Here is a 23,473-nt window from a genome sequence, read left to right on the forward strand (position 1 = left end):
GTCTGTCAAATGCAAGGGATGGTGGTTGCCTCTTTTGCTGTAGAAAGCTCTGAATGAATAGCATTTGCTTATTCTCATTTGGGTGGTTTTTGTTTATTTTCACAAAACCTAAAGTCTGAGTACTTGATATCTTTAATGCAATATCCCAAAATTAGTCTTATTGACTATCATAGAGCTTAGATATGATTTATTTATATGATCAGGTTATCCATAAAATAAATATGGGTTGCATCAACCATCAATATGTCTAATTCCTGTGTATTTGTGACTAAAATAACTAGGAAAAGAGAGTTGGGACCCGGCTAATTCAAGTGAATAAATTGCATAAGTAATTTTTCCACTGCTGGTCTTTGGGATCATGTTTGGAGATAATAACTTCTTCATTCACATCTTTAGCACTGAGTTCTGCCATGGACTTTAGTTCTCCATTTCCATTCTCAACTGTCTACTACAGGAAGAGTTCATCAGGGCCTCAAACTTTGCATACCCAAAAGTAAAATCATAATTTTACCCTCAGCTTTACCCAATGACTCCCGCCTCCAGTGTAGGCCACCTTTCTTCCCTCCCGATTTCTTGAAGTTTTTATTTCTGTTCTCCATTCTACCTGTCCCTTGCTTTGCATTCTCATGGCCTCTTTCCTAATTCAGATCTCCAACATCCTGTTCTAAAAGAGCAAAAGCCTCCTTCATGAATTGTTGGTGTCCAGTCTCTGTGCTTCCATTCTTCTAATGTCAGATTAAAGTAACACTCTTAACCACATCATCCTGCAGGTCAAAAAAGCACTAATGACCCCTGATGGTTCATAACAATCTCCTTTTACGGTTGTATCTCCCACCATGTTTTCTTACACAGACACAGAAACATGAATTTAACAAATAGCTCAATGAGGAGAAAACCGATGATGAATGGCAGTTCGTTCCACAAATAGATTTATCAGAAACCAATCAAACTGAAGATCTCTACACTGTAGAATAACTTTCCTGATTTAAAATCCAATTATAAAGTTCTGGCCCATGAGTCATTTAGGTGGCTCATTAATAACAGCTGTGATCCTTTAGTCAAGGATATGAACTGACAAGGCAGACAGATGCATGAAGAACAGAGAATATTTTCATTTAAAAAGAGAATAATCTGGTAGCAGATCCAGAACTGTTTAAGGCAAGGAACTCTTGCAATCTCCAAACTCTCCTTTCTCTAATATTCCAGCCGTTACTATATTATTTACTGTTTTCTACTTCATATTAAATACATCACTTTTTACCTTCTCTACTGCTAGACCATGAGGTTCCAACAGGCAGGGTCAGTGTCTTATGCATTTTACATTCTCACATTGCTGATGGTAAGAATTTAATAAACATTTGTTGAAATGAATTATAATCCATTCTCATTTCATTACAACACAGCTATCATTTGCTTGGCATTTATTATACATCAGGTATTTGTTAAGTGATGAATTCATCTAGCAGGATGGTAAAATTGAAATTCTGACAAGGTTCTTGGTTAAATGAATGTAGAGTTAACCACGTAACTTTTTTTGGAATTAAGGCGTTAAGTTACCATATAAAGCTGGGCAGACACATGTTCTGTGAGTCAATGTGTCCTTGCCCACTTTGAAAGTAAAACAGTCAGGAGGTACCTATCATATCACATTCCCAAGGAAAGGAGAAAGTTTAGTACATGACCCCTGGAGTTGGGAGGCAGAGTGTCTTGGAAAGAGAACCAGGTTAACCTGTTGTTTGGAGATGGAGTTGGGTGATGTTTCAATGTTGGGGTGAGCCTACACTCCCAGAATTTGTCAATAAGGGATGGGAAACTATTTCCTATAGGTCAAATGTGGTCACTAGAGGGGAATAGATTTTCAAGGAGCAAGCATCTTGAGTCTTATTTCACTGTCCCATAGGATTCCTTCGGAGAACAGAGGGACTCCAGCAACACAAAACTGTAGGGTAGACGCTTAGATTTTGAGCAAGTGGCCACCTGAAACGAATCCACTATCAGAGTCAGGGGAGCCACATGGCGGGAGGGCATGGAAGCCTCAGGAGAGAGAGACCTGAATCCTCTCATCATCCTATTAATTCTACCTCCTGAGCAGCTGCCACCCAGTTATGCTCACCTGGGGGTTGGGTGGAATGGAAGGCAGAGAAGAGAAATCAAGCCACTTACTAAATCCTCTTTCCCTTTGAGCCTGAAACAAAGGGAAGGGGAGAACAGTTAAATATTAAATGAAATTCAGGGTTTTTGTTAATCTGTTAAACTGTACATTTAAATGATCATGATTAATTTTTATTTTCGTTTAAATTAACTGAGTTTTTGACTTAAAATAATATTAGGACAATCTATTATCTAGGAGTAAGTACAACAGTATGGGGCTTACTAATGTTTGCATTCAGGGACTAGAAGAGAATGATCAAGAGGATAGAAATTAAAGGAACAGTAGAGGCAAGAAGGAAAGTTTCATTTTATACTGGTTACACATGTATCACCTCACCACAATTCTCTCAAGTCCCCTAAAAGCTAGTAATTGCAACCCTTGTACAGATGAACAAATTGAGGCTTAAAGAGGTTATATAACCCATTTGTGGTAACTAGTGCTAAATGACAGAGGCAAGAACTTAACTGAAGTCCTTTGGCTTCCAGAGCATGTGTGATCAAACATGGCACCATACACCATTTTACAGCTAAACTATAATTTTTTTCCTTCCTAACTGATTCCACTAAGATAGGAAACAAGGATGAAGATGGATTTTTAAATTAAGGGAAGTATATTTCCAAGTCAAAAGCTCTAAAATTATCCATTTGCCTTACATTTGTGAACTACTTTAGAAGCTTGTGGGGCAAGTGCACATGCATGCTTTCATTTGATTATCTCTAAACAGCACTGTCAAAAACACATAGTGGACATTATTAGTCTCTATGTTAATACAGTGGAGGAACTCATAAAATGGAGACTCCCCAAAGCCACACAGCTGGTTAGCAGCAGGAAACGACCTGCATCTCAGGTATCCCCCAGAATAGGTCTCATTTAACATGCATTAGTTTCTATATCTCTTTTCCTGGCCACTTTTTATATGAATGTCTGTAAACACAAATGCTGAGTTTCAAATGCCTCACCAGCCCTCTGATGACCTCTTTCTGCCAAATTTGGGAAAATCAAAGAGGGATACAACCCCTTCTCCTGTTAGAATTTCTTAAAGGCCACTCTGATATAAAACTTTTATCAAAATCACATGAAATCCATTTGTTCTAGATCTCAGTCAGTTAAGGCACTACTTTTCCACTTTGGAAATCTATTTCACAAGATAAATCTTCAAGCAAACCCTCAATATATTGGGAAAGAATTGACTCTTCTGAATACATTAACTCCTTCCTACAAGATCTAGTGCTTATGGATCTCCAGAGTGGGTTTAAAAGTTCTTCCTACAAATGAATCCACTGGAAAAACAAACAAACACATTTTTAAAACCCACTTTTTATGAACCCAGCATTTATCCCTCTGTGGGTACTGAGCACAGCATAAAGATACCACGATGTCTTTGCTACATCCATATTTATTATGCAACATGCTGCAAGTTTATACGGAGACTGAGTGGGAATCTATCCATCTTGGTTTCTTTCTGTTTCTCTACTATTATTTCACAGCAAATGCTTATGACATTTACAACGTGAGAGCTTTGCAAACTTTTAACATCTAATCTACATAAATGTAGGCTCTCCAAGATTCACCAGAGTCCAGGATAACTTGAAAGCTTCCTTTAGAAAGCCCTTACTTATGCTGAATTCAGTTGTACTTCTGAGTAGGATGAGTGTAACAATTTTTTTTTAAAAACATATCCTGCTTAACCCTGCTTCATCCTTCCTTCTTACACAAGATGCTGTAATAATATTCACTGGGTTGATGGGAAAAACACAGGATTGAGATCCAAAATGAAGACTCAGAAACTGGATTCAAACCTCAGCTTCCCAAGGAATGAATTTCAGGAATTTAGCACAACACATACTTCCATCCCTTAGTTGCCCTAGGACTATCATCAATAATATCCACCTCATTGGTCTCACAGTTACAAGGAGACAATAAAATATGTGTGGAATGTGCTTCAAAAACTGTCAATGACCATTCAAAGATGATTAGATTTAAAATTTAATTATTTTCCTAAAACATAAGATCATTCTGTCTTGAGGGTTTCACATTTCTTTTTCTTAAGTATAACCAATTAGGAAATGATTCTCACATCACATACAGTATTCATGCCAATATATATTTAACCCAAATCTATCAAGAGGAAAGCGTCAGACCAATTCACAACTTGAGGCATTTTACTAATCTGGACTTTTTGAAATTTCACTGAAGAAAAAAAAATATATATATATATAAAGAAACAAAACAAAACAATAAAACACAGGCTTTAGAACTGTTCTAGATTAAAGAAAAGAGATGTCGCAACTGAAAACAATGCAAGAGAACAACTTCTGGATTTAAAGGAAATGCTAGAAAGGGACATTATTGGAACAACTGGGGGAAATTTGAATGTATACTGTATGTAAGGTATTATTGCATCAAATTTACATTTCTTGAAATTTATCCTGATATAAGTAGAATGGAGGTAGTTGTTCTTAGGAGGCACATACTGAAGTATTTTGGGGTAAAGTGTCTTGACAACTGTAGCTGTCAAATTATTTGGCAGAAACGAAATATATCTGCCTATATATTGTGAGAAACAGTGATGGAAAAAGTTTAACAATTTTTAAAGGGATGGTGATGGATATATAAGTGTTCATTGTACCAATTTTTCAACTTGTCTGAAAGTTTCAAATTTTTCAAATAAAAATTTGGGGTAGGGGAGATTCTACATCTTAAAAAAAATCTTCAAGAGGAAGATAAGTCCTTTTTTGGTGACGCAAAAAAGTCTTAGGAATCCTAGATAGAGTAAGGCTTATCCCCTCAGAGTGATACAAAATGGAAACCCAAGGTGAAATGAGCAGTGATTCTCTGCAATTGCATTTCATGAACTCCAGGACTCCATTTCACTGCCCTACGAGACATTTGCAGGTGCACTTGGTTTTAATTGGCCAATATGGAGATCACAGCTTCGCCACTAACTCATTGCATAATTTCTCTATCCTAGTTTTCTCATCTGAACATGAGGGTAATAAAAGTTCCACCTCACAAGGGTGAGATGGGGATTAAATGAGATAACATATGTAAAACATTTAGAATATCTGCTGTTACAAGATAAACTCTCAGTCAGAATTACTACTACTACTGCCACCACCACCACCACCACCACCATCATCATCTTACACTGATGTCTGCTATGACAATGTGGAGCCTTCACCATCTTACACTTTGTCTTCTCTCTGCTATGACAATATTTCTAAAGAATCAATGATTTCATTTTATCAACTTTTTCACGTTATTCCAAGGGGGATCCACGCTCAGAGACATAGCTAAATCAGAATCATAGAATGGTAAAGAAAATGAACCATATGATGAGGGAAGAGGATGAACAGCATAATTCTGATGGTGGCTAACATTTTGTGGGCACCTTCTGTGTACAAGGCACTGGGCCAAAAGCTTTACTTTAAAAATAGAAAGAAATTTTGCTCCCAGGATGCTTATACCTAGAATCTTTGCATATCTGATTTAAATGCTAAATTGTGAGGGTTTGGGGGTGATATTTAGATGAGATTTTGTACTTTGAGTTGATGCTGTAATGAATTGAGAATTTTTGGGGATGTTTGAATATGATTAATATATTTTGCATGGAGGATGGATATAAATCTTTCGGAACCAGAGGGTAGATTGTGATAAGCCAAAAATGGCCTAAAAATATCTAGGTCCTGATCTCTGGAACCCGTGAATGTTACCTTTTATGGAAAAAGAATCTTTGCAGATGTGATTAAATTAAGGATCTTGAGATGGAAAGATTATCTTGGATTATCTGGATGAGCCCTAAATGTAATTTTGAGTGCTCTTATAAGAAGGATACAGAGGGAGATCTAACACAGAAGAAAAGGCAATGTAACAACTAAGGTAAGGATTGAAGTGATACAGCCACAAGTCAAGAAGTGCTGACAAGCTACCAGAAGCTAGAAGTTGCAAGCAATGGATTGTCCTTTATAGTCTTTGGAGTTAGTGTGGCCCTACCCCCAAAATTGATTTTTTGTCCATTGAAACTGATTTCAGACTCTACCTCCAGAACTATAAGAAAATAGATGTGTGTTATTTTTAGCCACCAAGATTGTGGCAATTTGCAACAGAAACTATAGGAAACTAATACAGTAGTAAATGGAGAATAGAACTTGAAGTCAATTCTATCTGACTCCCCATTATATGAGTTAAGAGTTTTTGCTGCAACTAAGTACCTGGCTTAACTCTGAGTTTCCTTGCAGCTAAAGACAGAAAACAAACAAACAAAAAAATGGTTATTATCTAAAACAGTCAAAACGATTAGTTATTAGCAGAGATAACATTTTTTCAAATTTTATCATTTTCAAAAAATCCTAGGAAAGAGCTGCCAAACAACATAATGGACAATGTCTTTAAGATTTCACTGATGATGCAGATACATTCTTCTTTGGTCTTTTGCATACAGTGAAATCATTGATGTGTACAAGACTTTCTAAGCCATAGAAAGTTAAATTATGATCTAGGGATGATGTTTACTAGAGGTCAGGATAAAACCAGGATGAGATAGAAATGTGGTGGAACAGGATAGTTAGTACGTACCTCACAGTGAGGGGCCCACAGAATTTATTGTACAAACAAAGACAAGTCTAACAGTGAAAAGCAATGCTAGTGACAATTGTGCTGGGACAACAGGTTCAAGAAGGAAGAGTTCCACGCAAAATGGAACATGTAGTAACCTCACTTACAAACAGCATTCTTAAGAGTTAGGGGAGAGTCTGATCAAATTTACAGAATGCCATTTTAAAAGGATATGTCAATCCCTAAGACTACAACAAACCTCCGTGCACAGCTCATGGTCTTCCTAGACATCCACAGAGATTAGCCCCTGTAGGCTATTAATTTAAAATTTTACAAATAGCATTAAAAAATTTGAACTTTAAGAAATAAAAAAATGCATAATTCGTACATGTAACACATCAAATATTTTGTTCTTCCAGGCCTTATGTATGTATACACGCATCATTTTACAATTGCCATGTTAGCATAGGTAACAATTTTGTGTTTCTGTCTTTTTCAGGGTTGTAAATTGTCGTGACTTTCATCATTTTAATGCCTGCATAGTACCTGAGTGAATGGGGTTGTATGTTAGATATATTTACACATTATTCTTTTGTTCGATATTTAGGTTGTCTCTCATGATTTGCTACCATAAATAATGTGGAATAAAATTATTCCATTCCTGGTCTACATCATTGAAAGAGCCAGCTGATAACAAAATGGGAATACCTTTAAAATGAGAAAGGTTTGGTTACATCTGTGTCCTTGGCATGAAAGTTAAACTGTGCAGAGCTGTTCCATGGGAAGGTAACAGCCTGAGGAGGCTGAAATGCCCTCTCCTGGTTTTAGCCATTGTGGATTTTGGACATACAGGCATCTGATGAGAACCATTGTCTCAGTCCTTTTGCTCCCTTGTTAGAACAGAGCAGACCAGAAAGTCAGGGTCCTATTTTTTGGTCAAAAATATATATTTAAACACACATGTTTATCTACAGATTCTATAATATTTCTTAGAAATGGTCCACTATGTTTCCTAAGAAGAGACATTGGGGAAAAATAATGCCCTTTATGTGTTTACTATTAAAAACGTAACTGTGCAAACACATGTATATAAAACTGTTTTTTCAAACTGTCTGTTACAGCGACAAAGAAAAATAAAGAAGTTTTTTTGTTTGTTTGTCTGAGATGTTGTCTCGCTCTGTCACCCAGGCTAGAGTGCAGTGGTGGGATCTCAGCTCACTGCAAGCTCCACCTCCCAGTTTCACGCCACTCTCCTGCCTCGGCCTCCCGAGTATCTGGGACTACAGGCGCCTGCCACCATGCCCGGCTAATTTTTTGTATTTTTAGTAGAGACGGGGTTTCACCGTGTTAGCCAGGATGGTCTTGATCTCCTGACTTCGTGATCCCTGCGCCTCAGCCTCCCAAAGTGCTGGGATTACAGGCGTGAGCCAACACGCCCAGCAAAAGTATTTTCTAAAAAATAGAATTAATCTAAATATTCGTCATAAAGAGAATGATTAAATAAATATGGTACATCAACAAAATGAATGAAGCAATCTGCAAATCCTGATAAAAAGATGTCAAATACATATCACCGAGAGAAAAATTTGAATGTGTAATCCCATCTGTGTAAGGCAGAACAGAAGCATCTACACACACACACACGCAAAAGCTTTAAAAGTTGTGGAAAAACAAGAACAAATTGATAATAGTTTCACCTTTAGGGGACGGTTCTGGGGGTTGATAATATTAAGGAGAATTTTTACTTTTTACCTTATATCATTTTCTATAGTCATAATTTTTCACCATGAGCATAATCATAATAAATAACAACTAAGCAACAAACAAAGAGATTGGCCAGGAGGCATTGATTGATAGACAACTTATTCCGTGTTAAGTGCTGTGGAAGATATGAAAGTATATGAGACAGTGCCTCTTCTTACCAGTGGAGCCACTCTGGACCATTTAAACTTTCTTGGTCTCAACAAAATGTACAGAAATCATCCAGAACCTGAAGCTAGATAAAATCAAGTTCAACTTTCATTTCTGATAACAGCTAGGAGGTCTTGGACAAGCCAACTAATTGTTCTGCATGTCAGTTTCCTCAACTAGAACTAAGAATAATGCTTATTTCATTGATTTCTGATGTTGTTCTGATAATGACTGTCTCATAGTAGATGCTTGGCAAATATTATTAGCTCTGAATACACCTTCAAAGGGATCAGAATCACATTCACATTTTCCAGGGGTTCTATGGAAAGTTAGTTAGGTGTCTGAGAGTTCTACAAATGAGTATTATGAAGTCATAAGTCTGAAAAACACTCTTTCTGAGACTCACAATGGATATCAGCCTGTTAAAGGTTCTGACAGTTGCAGTAAAGTATTTATTAACCCAGATTTTCCCAAATATATTTGGCTCCCTGCTGAAGGCCTCCCCAGGTCTTCTTATTTTTATAGTGAAATCACCCATAGAATAAAACATTGCTATTAATAAATTAATACATTCAGATTTAAATGGACAACATTTAATACTACCTCTACTACTACAATTACCACTACCAATACATTCACACTTTACCTAAATATTCTGGAAGAGTATGAGGTGACAGGTTTTGCAAGTGAGGATTCTAGTTGCACTTGATCACTGTCAAGTTGCATAATATTACCATAGAGAAACACCCAGCACCAACTAATGTCTATTGCAGGCAGAGAAGAAAAAATTAATAATCAGTAGTTACCACTAAGGGTTATTTTTTGTTTTATTAAAGTAATGTCCCTGGACTTAAACTAGACATACTTATAAGTAAATGAAGATGAATGGACTATTGTGTTTCAATTTTATACTCTGCCATTTCCTCATCTTCAGATAACACTTTTCTTTTTGAAAAGATTATTTAATACTATTACCCTTAAAGGCTTTGAAAACCTTATAAAGCAGTATTTTTTTAAAGGACTTTGGAATTAGGCATACCTAAGTTTTGTCTAACTTTGTCATTCAGCCTCTTAGTAGTTACTAGTTACTGCTAGTAATTTGAACTTATTAGTTTTGTGATTTCTAGGGCATGTTACTTTAACACTGGACCTCAACGTTTTCATCTATAAAATGGGCATGATAATATCTGTTTCACATGGTTTGATAGATTGCTTCCAAAACTGACTTCCATGATTCCTCATCTTGTATTATCCATGGTCTTCTGCAATGCAACCTTGAAGCTCCTTAAATTAACAGGTGGAGCCTATTTTCCCATTCTTTAAATCTAGTCTAGATTGGGACTGTTGAGGCAGATGAGAGATTCATGAGGCAGATGTGACACTATGCCAGTTCTGATCCTAGGCTTCTCCAAAAGGTCTTGCATGTTCCTGCTCTTGATCTTAGAACCCTGCCCAGCCATCATGTGAACAAGTCCTGGCTAGCCTGCTGGATGTTAAGAAACCATATAAAGGAGAAGCCTGTTGTTCTAGCTGAGGTATCCCAGCCTAGAGCCAGCCACACTCCAAACATAGGGGGAAACCAGTCTGATCATTAGAGCCAACTACTTGATCTGCAGCTGACCATAGGCTAAGGAGCCAAGACTAGAAGAACCACCAAGCTACTCACGGATTTGTGAGCAATAATAAATGCCAATGAATTTGTAAATATTTGTTATGTAGCAAAAGCTAACTGATACACATGGCTGTTTTACCAATTAAATAAGTTAATATATTTATATTTATGTTTTTATCACAAACCCTGATTAATATTTGTTTCACACATATACACTAACAACTAATAGAACAGTATGCTTTTTAATAAAAGTATAATAGAAACCTCATTTTAAAATTTTGTCATTGCTCAATGCTGAAGGACAACGTGGTTCCATTGTCATTAGATACCAAATTATTTAATTCTATTTGCTGACCATGACAGTCAATAATGTTCTAAGTTGTTATGGTAACTTTCAAGCAGCTGAGAAAAACTGATACACGGATGAAAGATATCCATGCACTTCAAAGGTGTAATCTGAATAATAAATTTAAATATTGTTTGCTCACATATCCCTCGTGTCTAGCACAGTTCCTGGTGTGGAATTAGTGCTATATTAGTATAGTCCAGGGGTTAAGACCAGGGACTCAGAAGTCAGACTGAGTCTAAACCCCAGTTTCCATATTAACCTTGCCTTACCTCAGTTTCTCCACCTGTAAAATGAGTGTAACAGCAGTACTTATTTCTTCTATTGGTAGAAAGGACTAAGTGATATTATTTAGGCAAAACAGAATAAGACCTGGAAGAGTAAGTACAAAATAAGTATTAGCTATTTCTCTTTGTTGAGTAATTTTTAAGCATACTCTTGGAAATAGAGCCTGTGTGGCATATAGTCATCTTAGTGGACATGTGTGGACAGCCATCCTAGTGCCTGTTGATTCTCTGCAGCTCTCAGAAGCTCTTTTGCAAACACAAAGACAAACATCAAAGAGACAACTACAAAGGAAGCCAAAATTCTGGAGATTCAGTGAAGAATTTAAATGACATGTCTTGGCAATTCTGATGAAACAGAACTGACATAAATAACATTCTGTTAATTCAGGAATATTGCCAGCATGTGGATAGTATACAGCTCTCACTCAATATTATGTCTGCAAAAGGCTTCCATCAAATGGAGCCCACTCCCCATTATCCACGACTGACGTGGTAGGCTATCAAGAGAGTGCTCTCCCCCATTTCATTTTGACCATTGGTCCCCCAACAAACCTTGTCCAGAACTGCGGCATCATGCAAATTCTCACTGAATTATCCATACTAATGACCTAAAACTGACACCTGGATGCTGAGAAGTTATTTTCACACAATACTTATCCTTCCTTCCCATTTTTATTTCCTAATCAGGAAGTCAAAAATCTGGTTACAGAATCAGTGAGGTGGGTAAGCAGCTTGGAGTTGAGACAGATTACACACATGAAGCATGAAATAGCCAAATTTTCAAGAATCATCGCAAAACAAAGTTGTTCTTGTGAATCTCATCATTTTTCTTTTCCAGAACCACTGTCCATCAAATCAAATGGAATAACTACCCCTCTAATTTGTTGGTAGAGGTCAAGTAGTGTATAAATCATCCCTAAGCTTCATACAATTTGTCCTTGATTTCAGATTTAGATTCTTCATTCTCTTAAGCATCCTAATGTAAATTTTCAAATTTCATCTTCTCAGTGATCACACGGGGGATCATGTAAGGTCAAAGTTTTCCTCATTTGATTTATCCTGTCATATATACTATATATATATATATATATATATGCACACACATTCATATGCATATATATATATATATATATATATATATATATATGTAGGTATATAAAAGCTTAAGTCCTCATTCCTTAAAGAAAATGACAGAATGGAAAAGCCAATCAACTAATATTTGTAGAACAATGAAGTCATATAAAATGTTGCCTAAATACTATCAATGGCAATGTAATTCTAACGGTAAGATAATCAGATACGCTGCCTCCTGTTTACCTAATTATACCAATAGATAACTAGGCAACCCTTTTAAACCAACTATTTGGATATAGTCTAGAAATGTTCTTGACTCTCTGTTATCACATGAACAGTTTATCTTCTCAGTTAGACATAGATTTTTTCCAACCAAGAGAAATCTTCCTTTCATAGTAAGGAAACCCCCAAGAACAAAAAAGAAAATCAAAACTGAGATTACCGCCCATCTTTTGTTTTTTTGGTTTTTTTTTTGTTTTTTTTTGTTTTTGTTTTTTGAGACGGAGTCTCGCTCTGTCGCCCAGGCTAGAGTGCAGTGGTGCAATCTCGGCTCACTGCAAGCTCCGCCTCCCGGGTTCACGCCATTCTCCTGCCTCAGCCTCTCCGAGTAGCTGGGACTACAGGCGCCTGCCACCACGCCCGGCTCATTTTTTTGTATTTTTAGTAGAGATGGGGTTTCACCGTGGTCTCGATCTCCTGACCTCGTGATCCACCTGCCTCGGACTCCCAAAGTGCTGGGATTACAAGCGTAAGCCACCGCGCCCAGCCCTGCCCATCTTTTCTATACTGTGCAGTTCGTTGAAGTTCCACAGACAAATAATGTTGCTCTGAGTTGATTTTCCTCTGGGAAGCACCCGGAAAAATTAACAGCTACCTAGGGACTTAGCTTTTGTCAACAATGAACCAAATAAAACTTTCCGAACCCATTTAATTGTCTGCATGATGCAGTAAGACTTCCCCTATCTCCTTGCTCAGACATAACACACCAATTTAAATAAAACCAATTGGCATTCTTCAACCTAGCATTTATTCTCTTTTGGTGAACCAACTGGCAGGTAAGATAAGTAAAGACAGTAGGAATCCATGCAAGCAAAACTAAGAAAGTCAAGCAGAAGAGAGACAGCCATTTCCAGAACAAGATAACGTAAATTTTCATCTAGCCTTCTTTAGATACTTGCACAATCTTTTAAAAACAGACAGCATCATATTAACATGAAGTCACAAATTTCACTGCCTCTGAGGTAGTTTCAAGAATCATGACCAAATTGCTACCACATGAAACCAATTTTTACCCATATTCAGCTCAACAAACCTGTTTTTGGTCAGGTACACCCATGTGTTACATTTTTACCATGCCTATGGCTTTTGCTTTGTGCAGAGTCATCGCATGTAAGAGGAGGAAGGTGGTGGGGAACCAAGTGGGGTCTCCTCAATTCCCTGATTTAGTAACGTTCAGTCTAAGCAGAGGCACAATCCACCCTGAGCATTTCCTCCTCTTTGTCTTTCCAGTTCACCAACACCAAAAGTCACAGATGAGAGGACTGGACAGAGCAGAGCAACACACCCATGTGTGGGGGAGGCCTGTGGACCATCTGACTGTTACAGCTGTGGGCATCCCCAGAGCTGCCTTGGAGCAAATAATACAGTCTGTGCTCAGAACATGTTTGCTCAATGAATATCTGGATGGCTAAAAAGATGATGGGAGCCTCTCAAGAACCTAAAAGTCCTGGGGGTGGGCCACTCTACCCTTAACAATGCAGATTTTGCCACCTGTTTATGGAAGTCCATATGGAAATGGAGAAAGAGCAGGAGAGAGAGTGAGCCACTAATTACCAGCTCCTCCTTGCACAATCAGGTTCAAAACAAAAGGAGGGAGCCTCTCACATTGGGGAAATGGAAACAATAGTATTTAATTCATGAAAACTAAAATCTGGAAAGATGAAGAGGATGACACCTCTATTCTTCGGAAAAGCCACCCAGGGATGGCCGCTGTCAGAAGGAGGTCAGATTCTGTGAGGTCACCATTGTTTAACCTGTCAGGGCTGGTCCTGGTGTCCCAGATGCACTGTTATTGAGCCTGTGATGCTAGCCTGGCCTACAAGTTTGAGAAACACCTAATCAAAACATGAAGGTAAAATATTTACAAAGAGTGAGAGTCAGGGAGAGACTGAATCTGTACTAAGTAAATTTTTCACTTTAAATGTACCAGCATTTCTCTCTTTTCGTCTCCTTTGTCTCCAACTTAGAAGAAAAGACATCATTTTCAACCCTTAGGGAGATGGAGCGTCTGAGAGTCTGTAAGGACTCCTCACGCTCAGCTGCTGGAACTCCCTGGAGTCTAGGAAACATCACAGGTCTGCAGACACTGAGGTCTCTCCACCTGTGGAAAGTGGCACTCATCCCATTATGGGATAATTGAGGCCTTGGTGACGTTAAAAGCTGATTCTTCTACTTTGCAGGTAGTAGATTCTTATCTGTTTGGGAATCTAGGCACATCTGTTTACAAGTGACCAACAATTATCTGTGGAAATGCTGTGCTTGCCAGTCTACAGCCACAAACGAAAGTGGTTAAAAATCGTACTCTAGGCAGTGATTATGGGAGTGAGATAGTTGATATGGTTTGGATCTGTGTCCCCACTCAAATCTCATTTTCAATTGTAATCCTCAGTGTTGGAGGTGGGGCCTGGTGGGAGGTGACTGGAACACGGGGGAGGATCTTTCATGAATGGTTTAGCACCATCCCCTTTGTGCTGTTCTCATGATGATGAGTTCTCACAAGATCTGGTTGTTTAAAAGTGTGTGGCATCTCCCTCTCCTTCTTCCTGCTCTGGCCATGTAAGATATGCCTGATTCCCCTTTGCTTTGTGCCATGACTGAAAGCTTCCCCAGGCCTCCCCAGAAGCTGAGCAGATGCCAGCATCATGCTTCCTGTACAGCCTAAAGAACCATGAGCAAATTAAACTTCTTTTCATTATAAATGACCCAGTCTCAGGTATTTTTATAGCAATCTAGGAATAGGCTAATACAGATGGGAACAGTCATTTTTTATTGGTGCTGGCAAATATTCCCTGACCAAGTCAAACTTTCAACCTTGGCACAAAGCAGCAGCAAATATTATTCTTTCTGCGGTTCTTTATTTAAAATGTGTGCCTGCTCTTCTCTGTAAGGGAGCATTCTTTTCTGCTGACCAGAAAAATATGGATGCCCAGATGTCTAGAAAGAGCTGTGGATGTATTTTAATTATTTTTTACTCAACATAATTCATGGGTTCACATCTGGATATATCTTTATAGGTTCATACCTTTTCTATTAATCTGTTATCATAAAACTTCCATGTTATGTCCTCCCATGTGCACCAGGGATACCTGAGCCTCCTTCTGATGTAACCAAGATGAAAGCCTCAATAAGGTGTCTTTATATCACCATAGCAAGGAGGAATCTGACAAAAGTCTTCCCAGAGCCTACTTGTGAAGCATCTCCTTGTTTGGTGGTTCTGTCCAGTGGCTGCTGTGGGATGAGATAAAGCTGCAGGAGGCAGAGGAGACAAGGCTAATTCTTCCTTATTCAAACTATGGATTATCTCAACCCTTGATACTCTTCCCATTCCATCTCTCTCCTCAGTCCTGGGTCATTTTCATTGCTCATTATCATCAGCACCAGAGGGAAGGCAGAGGAAATGAAGGAAGTTGAAATTCAAATCAATCGATTCTACCACTTGTTAGCAGCTCAGCTCACAAGTACACAAAGGGAGGAGGCTGCACCTCTTCTGTGGGTTTCAATTCTCCTTGCTATTCTTGTACCCCATGCTGCCAGGCAATATTGAGTGGGCTGTATGGAAACGATCTCTGGGATGAAAAAAGAAGTGGGGGTAGCTCCCTCTAACAGTAGCTTCTTCAAAGAAAAGAAAAAGCAATTATATGCTCAGCGGCAGCGTGCCACACAGAGAAGCCCAAATTTTATTAAACAAACTCATATTTGGAAGCATACTATCCCCTCAGAACTAGAGAGAAAGGAATGCTTAGAACATATTTAGAGCAATTATAATGCAGAGGATACACTGATTGTCATAGCAGCAAAAATTTTAAATAAAGAGTACATTTCCTTAAAAGATTATGCCAAGGACATCAAAAGCAGAAGCAAGCAAAGGCTGTATTAAAACCCTAAAGGATAATGAAAAGGAAGAAAAATGCATTAAGACCTTTAAAACCACTGTTTTCAACACAGGTAGAATGTCAGGGAGAGAATAGAACCCTGGAACAAATGGAATCGTCTTTTTCTCCCTGCACTTATAAGATAAGAAAGGGTTGGACTATAGTCACCAATGCCCTGTCCTGTTCTCAATGGTGGACATTGCGAGGCACCACCTAGATGACCCTGCAACAAAGGGTTTGCCCCAGCTTCTGGGAGTGTTGGCAGCAGAGAGCTTTCAATTAGTGACCCATTCGGGGATTGTCTCTGTAGCAGAGAGACACTTTGCCTTCCAGAAACAGCCCACATCCGATGACTGACCAGTGGGGGAGGATGAAGGTCTGGCTCCCTCAGCCTAACATGGGACAGCTCTGAAGGATCAGTCTAGATCCAGAGCTGGCTGTGAGGTTGGCTGAGGCTGTGGCTGGTTCTGCATCTCAGCTCATCTTCTCCTTCTTGCCATTCCTTCCCACCCCATTCACAAGTGTTGATCCCAAGGGTACTCCTTAATAAACCTCTTGCATGCCAAATCCCATCTCAGCGTCTTCTTCCCTAGAATCTCAACATGCAACAGTTATTAGTCACTAGTCTTTGCACACTCTGGCTTTTTTTTTTTCTTAACACTTTTTTTTATGAGCTGAATATTTACTTTTGTCAATGAGGTTGGTATATACTCCAAGAAGTTAAGTTATGTAACACATCAAAGAAGAAATGCAGGTTGGTTGGTGGGGGATGCAGGAGAGAAAAAGGCTATGAATGATCCAAATGGAAATTGAATAAAAAGACTGGGCTTCAAATTAAAATTAACTATTTAAAGAAGCAGTGTTGAAGTTACCATAAGGAGCATGGAAAATTAAGAAATAACCATTTACTGGCCGGGCGCGGTGGCTCACGCCTGTAATCCCAGCACTTTGGGAGGCCAAGGCAGGCGGATCACGAGGCCAGGAGATCGAGACGATCCTGGCTAACATGGAGAAACCCCATCTTTACTAAAAATACAAAAAATTAGCCAGGTGTGGTGGCCGGCACCTGTAGTCCCAGCTATTCGGGAGGCTGATGCAGGAGAATGGCGTGAACCCAGGAGGCGGAGCTTGCAGTGAGCCACGATCGCGCCACAGCACTCCAGCCTGGGTGACAGAATGAGACTCCGTCTCAAAAATAAATAAATAAATAAATAAATAAATAACCGTTTACCTTGGCAAAGCAAGGGGTATAGTCTGTATGAATCCTATACCACAGCCGAGTCTATTAATGAACAAGCAACTTTTTTTAACTAAGCGTAAGAACTTGGTATTTTCTATCTGAGGTAGCTACTGCCAATAGAATCTTGGAGAATGTTTGCCACCAGAAAAAGATATCATAACTGAGAGACTGGACTAAGCTATCGATGAAGCATATCTGGGCATGACCCCCACTGAACCACTAAATGACATTTCACACAGTATTTAAACCCCAAGTCTGAAAGGAGGAAAGCAGGCAACTTGCTCAGTGAATAGAGATTCATGAAACTAAGATCTTTCTGAATTATTGTATATGAAATTTCCATCAATTGCACTGCCTAAGTAAATTAAGGTAAGTCATAAAATAGTAATAGTAAATAGTTGTTTTTAAAAATGAGGTATATAGATATATATATACACACACATATATGAGTGAAGCTTGTATATATTTGAAGAATATATGTGAATATATATATATATATATATAGAGAGAGAGAGAGACAGCTAGAGAGAGAGAGGGGAGGAGAGTCTACCATATCTTAATATTAAAACAAAAAATGCCAGTTGCAAAACAGTGTGTGTGGTAGCATAATTCCATTTTAATGAGCAAATATATGTATGGCATCACATACTATTCTGATAACTTCACAATTACTAACTTATTTAATACTCATAACCATTTTTTGAGGTATTTACAATAATTATCCCCATTTTCCAGATGAAAAAAAAAAAACTGAGGCACACTGAAATTAGTTCCTCCAAGGTCACAGAGCTGGTAGGTGACTAAGCCAGAATTTGAACCCATGCAGAATCCATGCTAACCACTACGTCGGACTTTCTCTCACTATTATCATGTCTGTGCAAACAAAGAGCATATCAAGTCAATGGAAATTCTCTCTCTTGCCCTCTCTCTCACCACACTGAAGCTGGCTGTTGCAAAGAGGAAGTATCCTGATATCAACTTACATCTGAATGGTGTCTTAGGGTTTATAATGTACCTTTACAGAAGTGGGGTCATCATTACTATGCTTTACAAAATTTTCAGTTCTCCTTCCTTGAGAAGTGGTAGGATTGCCCTCTCCACTCTCTCTATTTATTAATTAGAGATGGAGTCTCACTGTGTTACACAGGCTGGAGTGCAGTGGTGTGATCACAGTGTACTACAGCCCAAAACTCCTGGGCTCAAGGGATCTTCCTGACTCAGCCCCCCATGAGTAGTGGGGACTTCAGGCCTGTGCCACCATGCCCAGCTTCCAATCTCTTTGAAGTTAGGTGTGGCCATGTAATCACTTTGGCTGATAAGTCTGAGCAGAACTTGTGTGAGTTTTAGGCCTTCCCCAAGCCCCCCACCCCCAACCCCAGTATTCCTTGTTCCATGACTAAATGGGAAGACCATATTCCTCACTGACCCATATTGAACACATAAAGTAAATGAGAAAATAAACTTTTGTCCTTTTAAGCTTCTGATATTTGAGGTTCATTTATTACCACAGCATTATTGAGCCTATCTTCACAGTTACAGTTGGGTATCCTCCTTCCACAAACTAAGATTCAGAGAAATGTAATGACTGGTCGTTGGTCACATACTAGTAAGATAGGTAGCATTTTGACAAGTGGAGACTGAAGGGAGGTGATCATTTTGGAAAACAAGAAACTGAAGTAAAATCAAGAAGGCAAAAATAAATGAACAAACATGAAACCCCCAAAAAACAACAACAATAACCCCCATGTGGGCCAGGCGCAGCAGCTCATGCCTGCAATCCCAGCACATTGGGAGGCCAAGGTGGGTGGATCACCTGGGGTCGGGAGTTCGAGACCAGCCTGACCAACTTGTTGAAACCCCATCTCTACTAGAAATGCAAAATTAGCCGGGTGTGGTGGCACACGTCCGTAATCCCAGCTACGCAGGAGGCTGAGGCAGAAGAATCGGTTGAAGACAGGAGATGGAGATTGCAATGAGCTGAGATCGCACCACTGCACTCCAGCCTAGGCAACAAGAGTGAAACTCCATTTAAAAAAAAACAAAAAAAACCTGTGTTTGAGTGACTGCAAGCACTCCATTGTATGTGAGAATGGAGTAACGGAGATCTCCTACTGGTGAACTCAGGGATCGGAATGAATAATGAGTTCTACTCTGAACATATTACATATGTGTATTGAAAGTCAGTGCTATGGTTTGAATGTTTGTCCCCTCCAAAACACATGTTGACATTTGACTGCTATCCACAGTATTAAGAGATGAAACCTTTGAGAGGTGATTAGGCTATGAGGGCTTTGCCCTCCTGGGTGGATTAATGCCATTAAAAAAGGACAAGTTTGGCCCCTTTTTAGTCTCTTTGCCCTTCTGCCTTCTGCCATGTGGTGGTGCAGCAAGAGGGCCCTTGCCAGATGCCAGCACCTAGATCTTGGACTTCTCAGTATCCAGAACCGTGAGAAAATAAGCTTCTGTTCATTATAAGTTGCCCAGTCTTGGGTGTTCTGTCATAACGCACAAAATGGACTAAGGCAGTCAGTAAGAGAGCTGAAGTAAAGAACCAGAAATTGTCAGAAAGGAGATAGAAAAGAGTAAGCACAGATGCAGCACATATCATGGTCAAGGCAAGGATAGTATCATAATTTTCCAACCAACTTGCCCATTTCCGAATACCGCATAGTCCTTTAAAAGCCATATAGATTTAGGCTGACTTAATTTCAGTGGGAACCAGTGGGATTGACAGTTACATACAATCTACTTTCACCCCTGGTTCCTTGGATACTATCAGAAAGCACAAAGCTTTGTGAAAGCACAGAGAGGGCTGAAACTTTCCGAACTTTGTTTTTTTAAAAAAGTGGAGAATAAAGATTCCAAGGAATTGTTCATCCAACCGTGATCCTGACTGAATAACTTGAGCAAATCATCTAAATTGGCTGATTCACCAGGAGAAACGGGACAAGTCCACAGGAGACAATTCAACCAGAAGGACCCTGAGAAAACATTGAGAGAAACAAGCCCTGTGGACAAAGGATCAGCTTTTCTCAGACATCAGTATGACTTATGCTCAAAAAGGAACCCAAGGAGCTGGCGCCAAGATTTGTCTGACAAAGTGCTATAAAGTAAGAACAGAGATTTATTCCTGAGAAATTGTGCTACAGATATCTTAGGAAAAGTGTGCATCCTACTCTACACAAATAAATGAGGTTAGGGGAGGTAGACAGAAAATGGAAAGCTGGCAAGGCTGCTGTCTTAGGCCAGAAGAATTGATAACTAATGGGCTGAACAGAGTGGTGGAGTGGCTCTGCTTTGAGAAAGTAGTATTTCTAGTTTCACTGTTTCAATAGGGTGCAACCTTATGCATGTATGGTTCCACCCAGCCACAGCCTTCCTAACCTCATGGACAAGGACTTTGAATATGGCTGTGCTTTTATTCCTCATTTGAGTTCAACATCCCCTGGTGAGGACCTGCCATAAACCTCTGCCTCCTGGGGATCCAACTTATAGCGTATCTTTTCCAACCCCCTTGTTTATTTCCCTAGACCTTGCTGGAGCTTATGTTTGGCCTAAACTGATGGACCCCAAAGAACTATGATGCTACAACTGCTCAAATCTGGCTTTGCCAATATTTGGATATTTCAGCTGCTGCTACCACAATTTACCCAACAGATCAGATGGTTGTGGTACTGAAATGCCATCGTGTAGTAAAGTGGTCCTATAATGTAGTTTAAACTGCTGTCTCCTTCCTTGACAGGACAAAGGATGCCTCTGGCCTGTAGTGTGATTTTAAACTGCTGCCCTCTTCCTTGATGGCACAAGGGATGCACCATAGCCTCTTAGTTTCTCTTTCCTTGGTCTTGGCCTTTCCTAACCTCCTCCCATTCCCAAATGGTGCCCTAGAAGTCCCAGAACATCTTGCAACCAAGTAAGCATGACTGGAATAAAAAAGATCTCAGAATTGAGCTTCCGGGATTTAAAAACTGGCATAAAAACTATAGATAGGATTGTTTTTGTATGTCATTCTTACATGCTGCAGAATGCCTGTGAGAGAAACACAGGGTATAAATTAGAAAATCTCAGATTTTACATTGTTTGGGGTAAACAAAATGGAAAAGTGAAACAGGAAATAGAGAGCTAATTGAGAAGAGGAAAACACAGCAATTTTTTGACACTTTTAATGTGTAGCAGCTAAATGCCACATGTGGTATGCAATGGGGAGGGGAAGACTATCCACTGAGGCAATGCCACTTTCACGTGAGAACCATGAGAGGGGAGCTGTGCAGAGGCCCAGTAGTACTTATAAGTGAATGACAGCCCCATCAAAAGGAGCATTTAGTTTTTCTCCAGGCTGGGGACTGTCTTTCTGGTGGCACTTGGCCAGGAAACATAATTTCCTATCTCAATGACAGGACTTCCTGGGGGAAAATAAATAGATCTTCCCACTAGGAACAAAGGCAAAAGGAAATGTAGTTATAAATAACTACAGTTATTCAGTAAATAAGGTGACTTGAGACAGCAACCAAAGCAGTTCTTTTCTGCAAGTGACAACGTATATACGCTTGGAAGTTTGAGGTTGGAGAGTTGGCAGGAGAAGCAAAGGAGAAAGGGGCAGTGAACTTCAGAGTTTGCCAGGAAAAAGGTGGCAGTAATGAGAGGCAAGCTATGTGTATAGGGGTTCTGAAGCCTAGGTGGCGTGTAAGAAAAAACAAAAAGAGCATGAAAAACAGTTGGACAAGAGCAAAGGGCAGCTACAAAGCTATTGGCAAGTCTTATGGAGAAGGGATTGGGAGTTAACCACAGTACCCTCTTATTCGCGGTTTTGCTCTCCGTGGTTTCAGTTATCCCTGTTCAACCATAGTCCCCCAACAGGTGAATACAGTATCATAAGTTATTCTGAGAGAGAGAGGGAGAGACCACATTCATATAAATTTTATTAAGAATATTTTTATAATCATTATATTTTATTATTTATTGTTGTTAATATCTTATTGTGTCTAATTTATAAATTAAACTTTATCATAGGATATAATATGACAAGAAATGTATACACAAAAACTTGTATGTATAGGAAGAAACATAGTATATGTAGGGTTTAGTACTATTCATGGCTTCAGGCATCTGCTGGGGGTTTTGGAATGTATCCCCTGAGGGTAAGTGAGGACTACTATATTCAATTCAAGACGCTTTGGCTTATTTTAGAAATACTTTTGTTTTTACCAGATCTATCAACCATCTGGTTGCTACTCTAGTGCCTGACAGTGATTGACATTAATGATAATGATAATATAGTGATAAGAATAATTATTATAATTGTAGTGGCTGACATTTATTTGGCCCTTATTTGGGACCGTAGGCTTTATACACTTCATGTTATCCTATTTCACCTCCAGAGCTACCCTGAAAGATATGAATCACTATCATCCCCTTTTACAGATAAGAAAAATCAAGTCTCAGAGAAGCTTGCTTGAATTATTAATAATTGCAAAGCCTGATTTCAATCCAGATCTGCCAATTCTAGAACCTGAGCTCATAGACATTATGGAATATTATCTCTTGCTGAGCAGAGACAATAAGGTTTATGTCTGTTCTTCCCTAGTAGACTGTGAGGAAGGGAGGTTACATGTGCTACTAATATGTTCTCATAAGTATATTTAATTTAGCCTTAGTTTTCAAATCAATTTCCCTGTTAAAACTACATATTAAATAGGACACATTTTTCTCCCCATGAAATCTACACCTATAATTATGTTCGTTAACACAATTCAGTGTGATCCCAAAGGATTCACATTATGTTAATTATGTCTAAAAGCACTTCCATAAACATCAAAAGAACAATAAAAAGTACAAGCATTTTCAATAAGAACAGAAACTATATATTATTTCCAAACTATCCTTCCTTTCTTCTTCCTCCCTCAAAAGCTACTTTTTTAAAAAGCCTACTCCAGACCACAATAATTCAGTTGTCTTTTGTAGTATATAAGTGACAAAAATAAATATTTGAGAGAACAAAATAACAGATTTTTCTCTTCTCTGTCCAATGTTACCTTTGGTCTTTGGCTTCCAAAACTAAATTCTATGATTAATAATGAAATAGGAAAGATAACACCTTCTTTCTAGATTAGGATGCTTTTCTGAACTATTTGGAAATCTGTCTTTTA

At 38.9% G+C, this 23,473-nt stretch overlaps 1 protein-coding gene across 10 annotated transcripts in view; it reads right to left on the bottom strand.

Moving 5' to 3' along the window:
* The window catches only part of LRRC3B (leucine rich repeat containing 3B), a 168,222-nt gene that overhangs the window by 7,395 nt on the left and 137,354 nt on the right, over positions 1-23,473 (bottom strand). The window contains exons 1-2 of one of the 10 annotated variants that reach the window (XM_055285389.2): positions 8,629-9,023; positions 2,114-2,185 (exon numbers count right to left, since the gene is read on the bottom strand). The exons of 8 other annotated variants lie outside the window; for them this stretch is intronic. The gene's annotated coding sequence lies outside the window, so the exon portion shown is untranslated. Of the gene's footprint in view, positions 1-2,113; positions 2,186-8,628; positions 9,024-23,473 lie in introns of those variants that run through there. One more of the 10 variants, XM_055285362.2, reaches the window with a different exon arrangement.

Source organism: Symphalangus syndactylus, chromosome 1 (genome assembly GCF_028878055.3).
Source record: "Symphalangus syndactylus isolate Jambi chromosome 1, NHGRI_mSymSyn1-v2.1_pri, whole genome shotgun sequence".
NCBI classification, from domain to species: Eukaryota; Metazoa; Chordata; class Mammalia; order Primates; family Hylobatidae; genus Symphalangus; species Symphalangus syndactylus.